Source organism: Brassica napus, chromosome C5 (assembly GCF_020379485.1).
Source record: "Brassica napus cultivar Da-Ae chromosome C5, Da-Ae, whole genome shotgun sequence".
In the NCBI taxonomy this organism is placed as follows: Eukaryota; Viridiplantae; Streptophyta; class Magnoliopsida; order Brassicales; family Brassicaceae; genus Brassica; species Brassica napus.
In genome coordinates, this window is record NC_063448.1 from 26273451 (window position 1) to 26292024 (window position 18574).

Consider the following 18574-nt stretch of genomic DNA (forward strand, 5'->3'; position numbering starts at 1 on the left):
TAATCTTTTGTATTATGTAAACGTTTCCATAACAAAAAAATTGACTGCAAATGTGTATAATTTTTGTTTTTAATATATACTAAATTTTGATCCGCAGGATTACTTGCTAGTTTATAAAAGAAAATTAAAATAAAAATATAATTTCCTAAATATTTTATGTATTTAGGTTTTGTACATTGTGTGTATAAAATTTAAAATGTTGTTTTTGTAAACTAACTTAAATTAGAATATTTATTTATATAACACACAATCATAATTTACAAAGAAATTATAATATTTTATTTTTAGATAAATAAATCATTATATGACATGTGTTGTTTGTTTGTATACCTTTAGTTAAAAAAATTCCAATAAAAAGTTAAAATGAACCAATAAAAATTCCAATAAACTGGTAAATCTGTGTTCATTGATTATTATATTTTTTTAGTTAACGGGCTAGTCTGTATACCCTTAATTAGAAATCTATAAAACTGATAAACCTATACATATTTATTGGACATTCCAAGGAACCAGTTTATTTTTTATGGTTTAGTTATTAGTACCAGGTGTTTGCCCGTAATTTTGCGGGTAATTATATTATAAGTTTTATATATTATGTTTACATTGTTATAGTTTTTGAATAATAATTGAAATTTTAAAATTTTAACTTTTAATTTCAAATACTTGGATAATCAAAAATTTCTGTATATATTTTTAGAAGATTTGTGAGATTTAAAATAGTTCAACAACGTAAACCTTAATCATTACAAATATTTCTCTTACAGAAAAGTAATATTATAGTAATTCAAATAATTTGTTTTAGAATTACTTTATATTTTATTTTAACACGTGAAAAAACCGAGAATACTCTAGCTTTCAAGAAATAAAAAAATAGAGTTTTTTTTTTGCATAAGATTTTTAGAAAACATAAAAAGTTCTAATAATTCTTTACCTACAAATCTAATTCTTTTATATAAGCATATATAACCATTAAATTTCTTTCAATAAATATATAAGATTCCACTACTGAAGTAGTTTTTGGAAGTAAAATGACAGCACTAACCCTAACAACACTCACCTTTTGTGGCGTGTGAAAAGCACAATATCTCTTTTGTTCTTCTTTTATTTACAGCCATACCTTTTTTTATAAATAAAATTGTTTTCTTCTTCTTTATCTCTTTCATCACCTTCTTTTCTCTTTTTCTATGTCGATAAAGTGGTTTTGGATCAAATTATACTGATTTGAAACAAAGAAACAAAAAATCTAAGCGTGCATACACCTCTCTCATGTTCTGATGGTGGGTTTTTCTGAATCAAAGTCTTGATTCGTTGGTCTATCTTATTCTTCTCCACCTCTACCTTCATCCTCCACAAGAATAACCACCAGAGAAATATCATAAAAACGAGCTGTAGCCATAAGTACAAATGAAGGCAAAGGGAAAGTGGCTAAGAAACCCGATGTATCTCCACCTCCTGCTCAATCTCCGTCTCAGCCGCAGATGAAGCTAGATGATGTAAATCCGGAGAGATTGGAACTAAGTTGACGGCAGTTTGGCGAGGTAAGATTACATTTAATATATTTGATTTCTCCTGCTCAATACTGAATTTCAATCATAAAGTTGATCTCTGATTCCAAAAGATGCAGCTTGCTTCCTTTAGATTCGTTTTTTATTTATTTATATCAGCTCAGCTTATTATGTATTACCTTTGAAACTTAGCTTTGGATGATTCACAAAGTATATATGATTTTTGAATCTAGTATTTTGAAATGACTTACAAAGCTAATTCAGTTCTGTATGGATCCTAGAGAAACATAAGGTTCTGTTTTTATGTTATATTGCTATATGATGTATTTGTTTTGTTGGAAATGTTGGTTTGAACGATGTGTCTTCATTGAATTATCTGTTATTTTATTATTATTTTTGTTCTTGGACGGACAACTCCATAATGTGGACAAGACTTGGCATGGAGTCAAAGACAAGAAGCTATTCATGTGTATGCCTCGTGTAAGTTGTCCATGTGTACGCCTTGTGTAAATTGTCCATGTGGACATCTCAGTTGTCCATGCGAACAACATTTGGTGGGAATGTCTTGTACTAAGTAATATTCTTATGATTTTTTTTATTGTGAAAGCCATGTATAAAAAATATCAAATGTTGCATTGCTCGTACATATAATCTTGAACACTTGATTGGTACCACAAGCGCCGGCTGTGGCGCATCGACCAAAAAACGGGTACCCATTCTGTATGAGAGATATACAACATTGAAGCTGACTTGGTAAGAAGATTTGGTATGTTTTAGTTTGATAAGTTTTAGAGGAGAAGCATTGTCCAAGTAAAATAAACACTCGCATTCTTTGTTTGCAAGTGTTTTACATGTACATGTACTCGTAGGTGTCCACATGTACGCATGCACGTTGATGTACACATGTACACTGATGTTTAGTCTTCAAGACTTGATTCAATCATATTTATTTATGGTGTAATAGTTGCAAATAACTTAATAAAATACAAGTCTTTCCATCTGATTCATCCAATTTTCTTTTGATATGGAAAGTTTGGTATCCAATCCGATATATATTTATAGGGAAATTTTGATTTTGGTAGGTAACAATGTTACAACGAATTTAAGTTTGATAATAACTTAACCACCAATGTGCAACTACGTTTCTCTTAAATTGGTTGTTAATCAGATGGTAGATCTTCGATGTAATTTAGTCACAAATTTACGGCTACATTACGACTACCTGAAAGTGTAGTCGTAAATGCGAAGTTAATTTACGACCAATTTATGACTAACCCGATTAGTAGCAAAATTACGTTTAAGCTACGACGAACTTTACTGTAGTCGTAACTTAGACGTAAAATCGAAGTTAATTTACGACTACAAATTTGTAGTCGTAAATCGTAGTCGTTACTCCCACGTTCTCTTGTAGTGATTACTAAATGTTAATATTCATTGCAACGCCAAATCATTGTCCATCTTTTAGTCTCTTGTACACATAAATGTACATGTGGATACTGAGAATTATTTGTACATGTGGAATACTATTTTGCAGCATTATATATGTTGATCAGTGAAAACACATCAAGAGACGTAAGATAAATATAAAATATTTGATAATAATCCTTCTTAAATTTCCATTACAACTTTTGACTATCCATGTGTACACAATGTTTGACTGTCCACGTGTACACTGATTACAAACCAAACAATGATCTGTGTAATTCACAAAGATGGGTATGTGCATTCAAAAATTACAAATCTTTACACCTTTAACGATGACAACCGGAGTCGTTGTTCAGTTCAGTCATAACCACTTCGTTGAAATTTTAATCAGAAGACAAGAACTCATTAGATTTCAGTTCAGTCATAACCGCTTCATTGAAATTATAAGGAGGCAGCCATATGCACAAACCAAATTCATCGAAGTTATCTATCCATCACCGGAACGATGGTTAAATCCACGGTGGAAGATGAGTCGAGGATTCCAAACGTTGATGCCGATGATTCCATACAAACTTATTATCTCAAAATCATACCTCACATTCACCTTTGTCATCCTTGCCGTCGTGTCTTTGTTCTCACTGTCGTCGCTGTCTTCATCATCAACTCTGTCATCCTCTCTTTCCTCATCTTATTCTTCTACTGGTTCTATATGAGGCCGACTAAGGGTTGCAAAATCGAACTCCATCGTCATGTGTTTTTCATCTTCATCATAATCTTCATCTTCTTCTCAGCATGATTTGTTTTACAGAAGAAAAAAAATTGTATGAGAAAGACAAGAAAAAAATTTAAGAGATAAGGAAATAGAAAGAGAAAAAGAGATTGATTTATGGCCACATAATTCGTTTTTTTGTATTTTTGTTAGATTTAAAAGAGAGATAATGAAAAAGGGTAGTAATGAGTTTTCATACGCTGGGAAGAGAAGAGAAGGTGTTGAGATGAGAGAAAAAGTGTATTGCTAGTTGAAACTGTCCTAGAGTGAAATAATAAACTCGAAAACTGCGTTGTAGTGTAAATCTTTCGAAGAACAAATCAAACTCTAGAAGAGCAAGAAGCAAGCCCATCATTTATTTTATTTTTATTTTTAAGTATTAGTATCTGAGTTTGTTAGCCAGTGCCTGAACCTATCTAATGAAACTAGCTAGTGATGTTGGAGGCGGGTTTCACCTCCTTTGAAACCCACTTACAAAATCCGGCTTAACAGTCCGAAAGTTCACTAAGACAGTAATAAAACATAGTAGAACAAAATTCTAGTATAAGTCTAAAGAAAGTCAACGTCACTTCAATGAGTCAACCAAAAACATAAGAAAGATCAAAGCAATTAAAAAGGTTTTAATGGTGCCGGATTCACACCGGAGATCAATCTTCCCTTACAATCCCTATAGAAGACATGAATAAAAGAGAAGGAGGAGGAAGAAGAAGAAGAAAGGGATCTGGACCTCTTGGCAGCCTCCATAGGCTTAAATCACATACTCTTATGTATTTCTTATATATATACAACTATACATTTTTATCCATCTTCATTGTATCTCGATTCATGTACAATACGAAACACATTTTACCTTGAAATCATAGCAAAGAAAAGTCATTTTATTTTTTTCTTATTTGATACATAATATCAAAATCCTAACCCTAAACTTTGTGTGGGTCTGAAATCCATCATTTGACGCTTGAAAGGGGGAGGAAGGGTTAAGAAAAAATAGCCCTCTAAAGATCCGAAGTGAGACCACACACAATGGCTGAAATAAATACGTCTGATTTAACAGAGATTCATGATATATCATGGTATTTTTGGTCTTTTCAGTTCTTTTCCAGTCATTGCAGGTTTATAAATAGCTTTTAGAGCACTTAGGAGCTTCAGGAGAATGACAGCTGAAAACATAAGTGATAGACCATGTTTTGGGCTGGTGTCGATCGCATCCATTCATGGTGTTGGTCCACACCCATCGGGATTAAGCACTTCACGACGGATTTTTATCAAGTTTCAAGAATTGAAGATGGGCCCAAAGTTTCCATTATTTCCAATTAGATCCTTTTGTGTCTTTAGACTTTATTTAGGTTTTCAAGAGTTTGGCAATTCATTATTTTGACGGAGAGAGAGATTTTTTTTAGAGATTTTTTAGGTGAGACAAATTAAAACTCAGCAAAGAGAAGATTTTGAAATCCTTTATTTACTCTTTTTTATTTCTTAATTCAATTTATTCATACTATGATTTCTGATTCTGCTTATGTCTGAATAATTCACTTGTTAGATTGGGTTTTGAAGAGTTAGAGGACGAAAATTCATCAATTTTCACATTTAGTTTACTCTTGGACTATCGAGATGCTTGCAAGGTGAGGCTTGGCAAATGTTTCAGCTTTACTTCGTCCTGGAGGCATCTTTATCGGAACAGTGCCATATGCTAATGTTATTTTAAGAAAACTCAGAGAAGGTTTCTCTCTTTTCCAACAAGCTAGTATTAATCATTAGAAACCACGATCATTCAAATTTTATTGTTCGGTAATTTGATTAGACATAAAATTTTTTTCTTGTTCTGAATACGCAGAAGAATATCTTCTCTGGCGTTTACTTCTCGATGCCTTGTTGCATAAATTGTATCAAGTCGTCGTACACATATGTGGTCCAGTTGTTGTAGAAATCAGTACATACATGGATCATGAAGTGTGCGGCTTCACGCTCACTCATCTCGGAATGAAATCTCTTGCGAAGTTTCTCAATTGGATCTCCTCTGCTGAAGCAAGGCAACCCACTTCCCACCATCATTTCCACTGTAATGATGATCCCCTCCATGTACCGATGAGCAGCCAAGTAACCTTTCACACACAAGCTATACGAGAGAGAGTATAGAACTATCTCAGAACCTCTCTCATTGGAATTATGTCAAAAAGGTAAAGTGTGGAGAAATTTTACTTCACAAACTGATGCCAGATTTCTCTCTTCATGTAACTTTATGGATCAAGCAATTGTGTCATCTCGTGGCTTAGTTTAAAATGTGCATTCTCAAAACGCATGTTTCCACCATGGGAAGTTTCAAGAATGAAACTAAAATCAATGTGAACAAGCCTTCCCTTGCTGCATTTATGAAAATATGTAATGGTTATTTCATGAATTTTCCCACATAGATTCAGAACAGAGGGTTTCAAAAGTGTGAAGGTTATCATACTTGTCAAAGAGGAGATTGTCGTTGTGTCTGTCTTTGGGCTGGAGTAAAAGACTCACCACCCCATAACCAACACTGATGGTGAGGACGTTACCCCATACCATTTCAAAAGAGGGTGAGCCAACGGGTCCAAACTCTTGTTGAAAGATAAAGACACAAAGGATGATTTTAGAGAGAGAGAGAGAGAGAGAAGCTCTTAAGTGTGTCTTGGTCGTTCTGAAGCAGTTGCCGAAGTACTTGACGGAGGAGAGACAGAGTTGGGTAGATTAGGAATATTTTAGTAGCATGTTTTAGGGTGTTAACACTAAACGTGTAAAGCTGAATAAACAAGGTCTTGTAAAGATTGTTTAAATGTGATTTCTAATAAAGCAAAGAGGTTGTTTGTACTTGATTATTATCTCTCGGTTTACTTTCTGCATTATGATATATTGTGTTTTTGGCACATTATATGTATGTCTTACTAATAGTTTTCAGTTTTATCGAGTCTTTTAGTCCATTTGAGTCATTACAGGTCTGGAGTTGCATTGGATGAGAGTTAGACCAGATAGAGGGAAAGAAGAGAAAAAGAGTGTGAATTGGAGTCTTTCGCGCAGAACAGTCGACCAGAGCAGCCTGAGTGCATGCTCCAGCGGCAGAGATAAAAAAAGAAGTTTCCAAATATTTCGGGATTTGCCCTAGATTTCCTATTTTTCCATATAGCCGCCTGTGGCTCCTATATATATAGTCTCCTATTTATTATTTTAGACCTACCTTAGTTTTTACGCAAGAAAAGACTTGAGAGAGCTTTGATTTTTGGGCGATTGCTACTTGTAAGGGACAAGGCCTCATCTATCTCCTAGAGAAGATTATCCTGAACCCTCTGATTTCTATTATCTAATATATGCAGTATTATTCAGAAATCATGCTTCTCTGTTCTTGTGTTATGTCTGAGTACTCACCGAGTTAGTTTAGGGTTCTAGGGTTTGGATTCGTGAGCTGAAGCATAAATAAGTCATCTTAAGATTGTCTACATTCATATATGTTCTTATTGCTTGGATTGAACCGATCACTTAGTGCATGAATTAGGGTTAATCAATTTAGCTAGCCATTAATTGATGACTTGATATGATTTGAATGAGCTTTGCATCCCTAGTCAGCGAGAGTAGATATTAGGGTGTATTGTGAACATATCGAACTTGATCTCTAAAGTTTGCTAGCGTTTAGGCATCAAGACCGACTTGCAAAAGAATCAATACCACGAGAGTGGGTTGATTCAACCTGAGTGATCCGAGTTTAGATTTGTTATAAACTGAACTTGAATAATTGCTTGGCTTGCGATTTCCATACCTGAAGAAGAAACCCTAGACTAGCGCCTTTAAATCAATTCAAAACAACCTCAGCTTGTTACTTGTTATTTACGTTATTGACTTCTTTAAAAAACCCCACTTTGTTTAGCTTAATTCTGATCCCATAAAGATAAAGTGTGAACTGGTCCTCTGGAATTGAATCTAAAGATATTACAGCTACACTGTTAACTTGACAGTAGACAAAGATCCAATTTTAGTGTATCACATTACCATTGTGGTGTCATATTTGCACTTACAATTGGTATCCGAGCAGGACGCCTAAGTTACCGGTGTGATCCTGAAGGTGAAGATGGACACGATTGTTTCTATGTAGAAAGAGATCATGTTGAATGCAGACCAGTATGGTCATTGGAAGGCTTGCATGAAACAAATGATTTGAGGAATCAATGAAGATGCGTGGAAAGCTGTGGAGATTGGTTGGGAGGAGCCTAACATAGTCAAAGAAGATGAGAAGAAGCCCAAGCCAAAAGAGGATTGGTTAAAAGCAGAGCGCAATGCATCAAAGTTTAATACAAAGGCATTGTCGGTGATTTTTAGAGCTGTTGAAGCAGAATAGTTCTAGCTGATTCAGGGGAGTACTTTACCTAAAGAGGCGTGGAAAATGCTGCTGAACTCGTATGAAGGAGATGAGAGGGTCAAGAGGACACGCCTGGATCATCTTTGGTCGCATTTTGAGAATCTCAAATGGTCTGATGCGGATTTTGTGGCAAGCTTCAGTGTCAAACTCAGTGCTATAGCGCATGAAGCATTCATACTTGAAAAGAACTACAAGGAGAAGAATTTGGTAAAGAAGTTACAACGTTGTCTTCCAACTAAGTTTGTAGCTCACAAGGCGGTCTTGTAGATGACTACAAACACGAATGAGTTCAAGTTTGAAAAATTTGTGGGTATGCTGAAGGCAGAAGAGATGGAGACAAACAATAGTTCGGTATCAACGTCAAGTGGTGCATCAAGGAATATAACACTTGTAGCTCAAAAAGATGGTAATAGTTCTCTGAAGTTTGAAGATGTCATGTGCATGTTGGCTAAGAATATTGGTAAGATGATGACTCGCTCTGATGGGAGGAATCAGTATATTCATCAGGGAGGTGATCGTGGCAATGGCAGAAGAAGAGAAGGTCTCAAGTGCTATGAATGTGAAAACGTTGGCCATATGAGGGTTGGTTGTCCTGTAGCACAACGAAGGGAACTCAAGTGCCCTGAGTGTAGAGGTGTTGGACACACTCGACGTGAATCTCCAAACTCAATTAAGGAAAAAGAAATTCCATTGCAGTCGTCTGATGATTCAGAGTCTGGAGAAGATGCAAAGGTGATTAAGAATCTTGTTGCTTTTGGTGCACGCAAGGAGAGATCCAATGAGTCCTCGGATTCAGATGTGGATTCAGATGTGGATACAGATGATGCGGAGAGTATCACGTGCTGCTTAACAAGTGGTTGAATCTCAAGAATGAGAATCTGAGATTGCACCACCGAGTCGTAAGCATGATATGTCTCAGAAGCAAAATAAGCTGGTTGAAGAACTGGTTGAAGAACTGGTTGAAGAACTTGGGGCTTTAAAAGAGAAGAATGAGTCTCTTGAACATGGGGTTAGCAACTTGAGAGAAGTTGTTACTGGTGAACAAGAGAGAGTAGTAAGGATGCTAGAACGTGATTTGGCTGAAAATCGCAAGCATATCAGGATGCTCAATAGTGAAACCAAAGACTTGGATCAGATTCTATCGATGGGACAACCAACCAAAGTGAACTGGGGACTGAGATATCAAGGAGCTGAGAGTACTGGTGAAGTACAACATAAGGGGCTATCACACTTCGTGCAAGGGAGCATATCAAAAGGTGGAGTCAAAGAAGTTCATCGGGACGTACGACAAGGAATACAACATAAAATTTTACAGCGCATAGCTGTGAGTAACAAACCGAAGGTAGTACATCAGTGCAACAACATGAAGGTCAGACATGAGGTTCTGAAACATGGTTGTGCATCTGGTACAAGGAAGGAGACTAATCAGTGCATCAGCAACTGTGTCAGGCCAAACAAGAAGCAACATCAGATGCGTTGATGGTTATGTGGGAAGGTTGGACACAAGAAGGGGACTGTTTGCTCGTAAGAAGAGCAGAAATATGACCAAGAAGGTGAACAAGGCGTTGATTAAACCCAAGAGGATTAAAGAGGTGTTCTTAGCCAAGAGTGGCTTACTTGATGAGATCATGGATGAGACATCATAAGAAGGGTGCACCTCTGTTAGGAACGATCTTGAGGTTGATCAAGACGCATAAAACTTGGAGCCAAGACACGAAGTTGTTTGTGGTACAAAGGGGAAAAATCAAAGTGCATCAGGACGTGATGTGAGGTGATCATCAGGAGGGTGATAGTGAAATCACTCCAACACAATAGCAACGAGTGCAGAGTGCACTCAGTGTGGATGAGGAGGGGCTCATGGTCAAGAAGATGACACATAAAGGAAACTATGTCCTCAACAGAAGCTGGTCGAAAAGTAGTTTGACATGTGCTTCAGATCGTGATGCAGTACTTGTAATCTATTCCGCTGCAGTAGGGGTTGTGTCATGATTACGCATGAAAAAGCAGAGGGGTGTGGCTGTAAGGCTTGAAATCAAAGCATCTGTTTTAGCTTAGTATGCAATCAATCAGGGGGAGAATAGTGACGTTCTGGTCCAGAAAATGCATATCTCATGGGGGAGAAAAGCATATGTGGTGCACATCTCGTGGGAAAGAAAAACATATTTGGTATGGAAGTTTCCAGGTGTGGAACGTAGTTTTTGAACCAGGAGAATATTGTGCTTGATCGGCACAAAAAGCTAAAATGGAGAGATTGAATATGCAAGATTTTTGCCCTTAAGAAGTCGCTGACGTAGTTGCTGACGCATACGACGTGTTGAGTGGTGAAGCCTATGTGGATGTAAGGTGCTGAGCTGTAGTCGTGTAAAGTTGGAGAGCAAGGGAGTATCTTGGAGAAGAAGAATAAATTTGGGGAACAAGTTTATGACTAAAGGAAAGAGGAATAAGTGCAATTCCAAGAAAAGGAAAGTTTCACTTATTGCTATGGAAGATGTCCATATCCATGTTGCATGGATCTAGGGTTTCGGAAACGTGGAGAATAACTATAAAATAGCTATGAGTTGTCTGTAGAGAGACAGAAATACAGAGACTGATTTTATAGAGAGAGAGAAACTCTTAAGCGTGTCTTGGTTGTGTTGAAGAGTTGCCGAAGTACTTGACGGATGAGAGATAGGATTGGGTAGATTAGGAATCCTTCAATAGCGTGTATTAGGGTGTTAACACTAGACGTGTAAAGCCGAATAAACAAGGCCACATGACAAGAGAACATCTCGACGACAATCATCTTTGCACTTACATAAATGTCTCGAAGAAGAGATATCACTTGCAGGGCAAGAATATCTTGACGGCAATCATCTCCAACCTATATACAAGAGAGAATTAGAGTACACTAAACACCAACCGGTGAAGCATAAAGAAAGTCTTCAGCTAACATTTTGAGGGTAAGTGTTCACCAGGAACATAAGATTCTTCAGCTAAAAATAGCATACAAAGAATTCTATAAAAGCGGAGATCAAATATTTGGGAGAAATAACAAGAGAAAAGGGTATCGAGGGAATAGGAGATTAGTTTGGGATTCTGTAGAATTCCACATAGGGTTTTTATACAGGTGCTTTTGTAGGTTTCCAATCCTCTGTTTTGTACGTCAGATCATTTTTTTTTTTTTGAATTTTTCAGAGTGATCAGGTTGGGACATGTATAAAACTGACTACGAAACACTGGCTACGTTTGCGCACTTATATCTATCCTAGCTATATGCATTTTCAAAAGTGGAGGCAAAAGATATATGTAATGATTTATTTATTGTGTTGGCTACTACTACGTAAACATCAAATGATATCAGTTTTTAGATCGGCCTACAAATTTAGAAAATGCAAAAGCTTACCTTGAAAATACAAGCCTGTGGTTTCACATCATTCTGGTTACCATCACGATCGACAACGTCGAAAGTTATATAGGGACTTTGGCAACTGACTGAAGGGGTATTCCACTGTCTATCTGGATACCCTTAACAAGCATGCTAGGAGCGGTAGGCAAATAAAGGTCTTCTCCTTGCATTTTGATTTTCTCCAACTCCCCACCAGAGAAAATATCATAGATTATCTTGCATGTTAACAACTTAACAGGAAGATTCATTTGTACCAATAGTGTCCAGTTATGAAAACTAAATATTAGAATGCTACCTTCTTATACCAGCTCTTCGTTCTTCCTTTGGAAGAGGAAATAATGCCCCAGAAATAGATGTAACCTTTTCAAAGAAGTCAAACTCTCTATTGAACAAGTCCAAGGCCTTGAGAGAGAGAGCATCAATGATATGCTGTCAAACCTCTGACAAGATTGCTTGGAATGATTCATTCTAAAATATAACAGAGACACCCGCATGAACACAAAGTGTTACAGCCAACAATACAAAGCTGTAGACATTTTTCCGAAATTATATATACATGAACATGCTAGTGGCCTTTTCATGTTTAGTGAGTTAGTATTATCACTGCTATCTCCAAAATATTTGGAAATATATTGGAAAAAGCAGAACTGAAGACTATATGAAACCAATTTGGAAATATATTGGAATGATTTGCATGTTGTAAAAGATTCAAATCTCATCAGTTGCATAATCACTATATTAGCCAAACAATAATACGATAAAGATTCCACTCTAAAGTCGTTGACACCAAGAAGTACAAAAGGCTTAATAGAGGACAAACCTTCACGGAAGCACCATCTTTCAATATTTCCAGAACAGACTCACCGGACCATTTAAAACACCAACTTATATTGAATAACCACTTTAAACCTCAACTTAATTTGACTAAACCAAATTAAAAACGACGTTAACTCGGGTAACAGATTGATTAGACGGAGTTAATCCTCCAAACGACGTCGTTTTTTTTTTTAAATTGTATCTGTAAGGAATCGAACCCGTGACCAAAGTTAAACTCGTTGTAAACCCGAACCACTAGACCACTTCCAATTTTGTCATTTTGAATAAATACCAATAGATATTATTATTAAATTTGATTTACGCCGTGTCAGCCATTAGCTTTGAAGAGGAGCTTTAGCTTGGTCAGCTTTACTTCGCTTTACCTCTCAGCTCGCTTCATCAGTCACTTAAAGCAGAAGAGATGTCTGCATTGGTTGTTAAAGCTAGCTCTGCTCTAATGAGAAGCGGTGGTTCTTGAGGCCGAGATAGATGCCGGTGTCGCTGAAAATGTGTTTTTCCAGTTACCATCTCTGCCCGGAGAGTTGCGGCGGCGAGATATAACGGTCAGACAAGGAATAGGAAAAGACGCGGTGGCGGTGGTAGCGGGAGGAGGAAGTATGAGGCCAAGTTGAGTAAAATAGAAGAGTGAAAGGTAGTCAAGGGTTTAATAATAATATCTATTTGTAAAATTTTAAGTTAACAAAATTGGAAGTGGTCTAGTGGTTCGGGTTTACAACGAGTTTAGCTTTGGTTACGGGTTCGATTCCTTTCAGATACAATTTAAAAAAAAATTCAAAACGACGTCTTGGACTTAAGAGAGATTAGATACGGCGATTAACTCCGTCTAATCAATCCGTTATACAAATTAACGTCGTCTTTGATTTGAGTTAGTCAAATTGAGTTGAGGTTTAAAATGACTATTCAAACTAAATTAGTGCTTTAACTGGTTCAAGTGGTGGAAACCACTGCCCCCATTAGTCCAATGGTTTGAGTAAATGTTCATTAATGCTTCTACACCAAAATGTCTGAAGTTCAAATCTCAAAAAACGCAAATTATGCAGATTATGGAAAAAAAATAGTTACAAGAGGTCTTCAGCATGATGCAGACCTTATCATCAAACATGATCTCATAGGGCGGCTTAGAATGATGCAGTCAGACGTGTATTCTCTGGTAGAATTACCGTTATACGAATCATCTATATAATATTTCTTAATGTTGTAATAGCATAATTAATCAGACGTTAAAAAAAATAAATGGTTCAAGTGAAATTCTATCTTTTTCAACCAAATTTGAAAGTTAGTGATTTAAATGACAATTTCCCCTAGCATTATATAAAACAAAGTAAAATGAATTTACCAACAAAAAGGGTCTATAGGTTCCAAGAAAATTCAAATATTCATAAACACGACGAAATTAAACTCGCCTGCAAATGCCAAGTGAGGATATTAGCAAATATGTAACTTCTTTGGGTAGCTCTACGAAGATACCCTTCAACCAGCCTTTGTTACCAAAAAAAAAACGTCTTAAAAAATGAGCTACCCTTTTAAAAGCCTTAAAACCAGTGAGAAGAACGATTTAGTCAAGTAACATAACACACAACATCAAGCCCTTGGAGATATGCAAATTTTCACGATTTAGTCAAGTAACATAACACACAACAGCTGCCGCAACAGCGCTGAGTTCTCTTCAACGGTTTTAGGTGTGACAAAATATGGCAATGCTTCAGGAATTGTACGAAGATCTACTATATGGGCCTACAAAAGTATTAGCAGGGAGAAATTTAATCTAATACTACTGAAACACTACAAACGCATCATATCAGTTTGTAATCTTTTTACTTCCAGAGATCTGAAGCTTGTACGACCTGGTCCTCAACAAATTTAAGTAACTTCGATAAATTAGTTGTGTATAAGTATCAGTCTTTGAAGCCAACTACAACCTTATTTGAACTGAACGAACTTAATGCATCTTGTTCATGGTCCCTTGTGTACTGAATCATGGATATACACACTTGAGTTATCACATCTTTTATGCCAATCTTTTTGACAACCTCTAGTGGTAGACCTCTCCCCAAAATCCCTTCCTCCTTTTAAGCCTTCATTGATTGATGAGTGATGCCTTTTTCGGAAAGTCTTACATGCACATAACGTTGAGAGTATCGGGAACGACCATGCTTGATCTTCATTCTTGCTAGATTAGGCACATTATTGTCTAGCCATAGGATGGGGGTGAGTGTTGTAAAGTTTGATTTGTGAGTATGAGAAAGTTGAACGAAAAGAGTGAACTCTTGTGCTTAATTGACTAGTCTTTATGGGATAAGTAGAGAAACTTCTAGCTCAATTTGTGAAAAGTCTTGGCCCCCAAACATAAAAAAAAAAAAAAAAAGAAAGAATAAAGAAAGGGGGCTAGCAAAACTAGTATGAGCTAAGAGGTGTTCAAAAGAGTGCAAGAAATCCCTTGTAAAAAAAAAAGAGTTTTATGTTGGGAAATGCTTTTGAAGTCCTTGGGTGAGAGATGTGAGTTGGGTTTGGAATAGGGAAATGAATGTGTATCATATATGTTTGGGAAAAAGGTAGAACAATGGAGATTGAGCATTGTATGCATGAGTTGATCCTTTTCTTAGATATATTATGTGCAATGTCAAGGCTACTTGTCTTGAGAGTATACCACCTTGAATATCATATATCTTGAACCCCTTGACTCACTTGATTAAAAAGCATCCCCTTACCCAAATGATTTGGACCAATTGACCATTTGCAAGAATTCACTTGATGCTATGCTTAATGAACTTGAGAGTTGGCTGATTTGCATGTGTGAATGCATGATGATGAGTGTAGGGATGAAAAGAGTTGAGATAGGCCTAGAGAAGCTAGAGTATAATAAGAGAGAGTGTACTAATGCTGAATTTAAATGTTGAGTTGAGTGCTAGTTGTGTTTCTTTTGGCTATGAGCTCCCCACCTTAAAACCTCTCTTCCTATGAGTTCTAGAAAGTTCACTTGTGGACAAGTAAAAGAACAAGTTTGGGGGAGTTGATATCTTGCATATTTACATTGTTTTATCCATTTATTCATGTGCATTTTCATCATATAGATTAGGATTTAGCCATGTCTAGGTTGCATTTTGCATACATATGTCTCTATTAGGTATTGGAGTACCACATGGAGTTCTTGGAGACATTTGGGTGCGTTTGGAGCTCAAAAGAGGTGATTAAGGTGATCATTGGACGAGCAATGCATGGGAGCGACCTACCGGAGCGTCGCCATGAACTCACTCGCCATTTACGCTTCGGAGCAACCTCCTAGAGCGACAAGGCGAAGTCGCTCCAGCTCCTAGAGCGACCTCACCACAGCGACACCCAGAGGTCGTTCGGGTTGTGTCGATTTGAGAGCGACGAACAAGCCGGGAGCGACCTCCTAGAGCGACACCCTAAGGTCGCTCGCGTTTATGGTTTCTGAGCAAGCCGGGAGCGATGTCTTCAGAGCGACACAGCCAGGTCACTCGGGAAGAAACGACCCGGGAGCGACCTCTCGCAGCGACGTGCACGTTTTATTATGCACGTGCCGGGAGGTCGCTCCGCGTCGTCTATTTGGTCGAACTTATGATTTATCAATGGCTTTTTGGTCATTTTATTATGCATGTTTTACACTTTCTAAACCTATGTTTTAAGTACCTTTTGTAGCCACCAGGCATGATATCTTTTTTCGGGGAGAACAACTAGTAAAACTTCTTTTGATTCAGACTTCATTGCTTTCATCTTGTGTTCTTGTTGATTTCTTATCTATTTCTCTACATGATTAATCTGAAATCCAATATGGGTTTAAGAGGAATCATGGAGATTAGTGAGTAATCACCTTTTGAATTCATGGGTTAGGGAGATTAAGGGTGATTAGGTTAGTTCTAGAATGTTTTAGTGTAGATCATTCTTGTTCCTTGCTAGTAGAGTATTCATAATGCATCTTCTGAGTTGGCCACTCAAAAGTTGATCGATAGGCATTTCCCACCCAAAAGGTGTTTGATGAAATGCCTGAGACAACTCTCCTAAGCTTTTAGTATACTTTGCCAAAGACATTTGTTGTTAAAGGTGCTAAAATAGCTAATAGACTTGTTAGTAATGATTGCTTTCATATTATTCAACCAAAGACATTTGATGTTTGAGATATATTAGTAAATGAGCATTTATCTAGACATAGAGCTTGCTTAGAATTGTGTCTAGGCTTAAGGTCGATAGTTTGATTAATCATTTGCCATCCTTAGTTCGATACTTGATCACCCAAGGTCTAATCCCTATGCCCATGAGTTCTCTTTTCCCTTAGTCAAGAAAGTATCATTCTGTAATTGCTTTCTGGTATTAGTAGTAGTTTAAAACCCATCTAAATCATTGGTTGCACTTAGATTAAGTGAGTACTTGCATTCTCGGTGCTTTGATATTCCTCAGAACTGGTTCGACAATCATTTATACTACAACATTTGTCTTAGGAGCCTTGAAACTCCTAACATCATTGGGACGCCAAGATTCAAGGTATTGAAGGTCCTGATAATAATGAGATCTCAATAAACAATGTCTTGTCTGGGATACAATGGAACAAAAAGAATGTCGATATTGATGATATATTTGCATACAATGTAGCACTTGAACTTATGGATTTGAATGAGGATCATGAACCCACGTCTATTTATGAGTGCACTCAACGATCAGATTGGATCAAATGGAAAGAAGCTAAACGTGGAGTTAAACTCTTTAAAGAAGAGAGATGTCTTTGGACCAATAGTCCGGACACCATATGATATTAAATTAGTCGGCTATAAGTGGGTCTTTGTGAGGAAAAGAAATAAACATGGAAAGGTCATGAGATATAAAGCACGGCTTGTTGCACAAGGATTCTCACAGAGACCAAGAATCGATTATGAGGAGACATACTCCCCTGTGGTGGATGCTACTACTTTTAGATTCCTGATAAGTCTGGCTATAAGAGAGAAATTAGACTTGCGGTTAATGGATGTTGTAACTGCATACTTATATGGGCCACTGGATAATGAGATTTATATGAAAGTACCAGAGGGTATAGAGTTGAAAAACAAATCGAGTACTCGAGAATAACACTGTATAAAGTTGAATAAGTCACTTTATGGATTGAAACAATCAGGCCGAATATGGTACAATAGGTTAAGTGAATATCTAGAGAGAGAAGGAAACAAAAATGATCCGATCAGCCCTTGTATCTTTATAAAGAAATTCGGCCAGGGCTTTGTGATTATAGCAGTGTATGTTGATGATTTAAATATCCTAGGAACCTCTGGAGAGATTTCCCAAACAGTTGAATATCTTAAGAAAGAATTCGAGATGAAAGATCTTGAAAAAAAAAACAAAGTTTTGTTTGGGATTACAACTTGAGTCCATAAGAGATGGAATCCTTGTGCATCAAATGGCATATACAGAAAAGTACTCAAGAGATTCAACATGGCCTAGTCTCACCCATTATCTAGCCCCATGGTCGTGAGGTCCCTCGGCCTGGACACTGATCCGTTTCGTCCTAAGATGGATGATAAAGATGTCCTTGGTCCCGAAGTGTCATATCTCAGTGCCATATGAGCTTTGATGTATCTGGCTAGTCACACGACTAGATATATGTTTTGCCGTGAATCTATTGTCTAGATTAAGCTCTTCTACAACCCAAAGGCACTGGAACGGGATTAAACATGTTCTTCGTTACCTGCAAGGAACGAAAGACTTGGGTTTATTTTATACTAACAAAAACAAAGAATGTTCAGTTGATTTTGCTGATGAAGGTTATCTTTCAGATCCACACAATGCTCGATCACAGACAGGCTATGTTTTCACACATGATGGAACGGCCATATCATGGCGTTCCATGAAGCAGACGATCGCGGCCACATCTTCAAACCATTCGGAGATCTTGGCTGTTCATGAGGCCAGCCGCGAATTGTTCAGAGCATGGGGAGTAATACGTGTTGTACTCTTTTTCATTCACCATGGTTTTATCCCACTGAGTTTTCCTGGTAAAGTTTTAATGAGGCAACATCTAAAGCGTATTACAATCCCTGTATGGTTATGGCATCCAAGAGGGAGTGTTATAAATCATATTGTGGACGTCCATAACCGGCCCGGTTCATAACCGGCCCAATGCTAGAGAGAGAGAGTCGACCGTGAGGAGAGAGAGAGAGAGAGAGAGAGAGAGAGAGAGAGAATCGACATTTTGCTTTTTTCTTATTAGATTATGATTTGTACTCTTTACATATTTGTATTTCCTTTTTTTAGTCTTTCCATTATTCTATGACGGT

At 37.0% G+C, this 18574-nt stretch overlaps 1 long non-coding RNA gene across 1 annotated transcript; it reads left to right on the forward strand.

The window, feature by feature from the left end:
- The first annotated feature begins 340 nt into the window (after window positions 1–340).
- On the forward strand, window positions 341–2149 carry LOC125587879. The gene is made up of 2 exons (XR_007324279.1): window positions 341–1538; window positions 1938–2149. It is a non-coding gene; the product is annotated as an uncharacterized LOC125587879 (long non-coding RNA).
- The last annotated feature ends 16425 nt before the right edge of the window (window positions 2150–18574 follow it).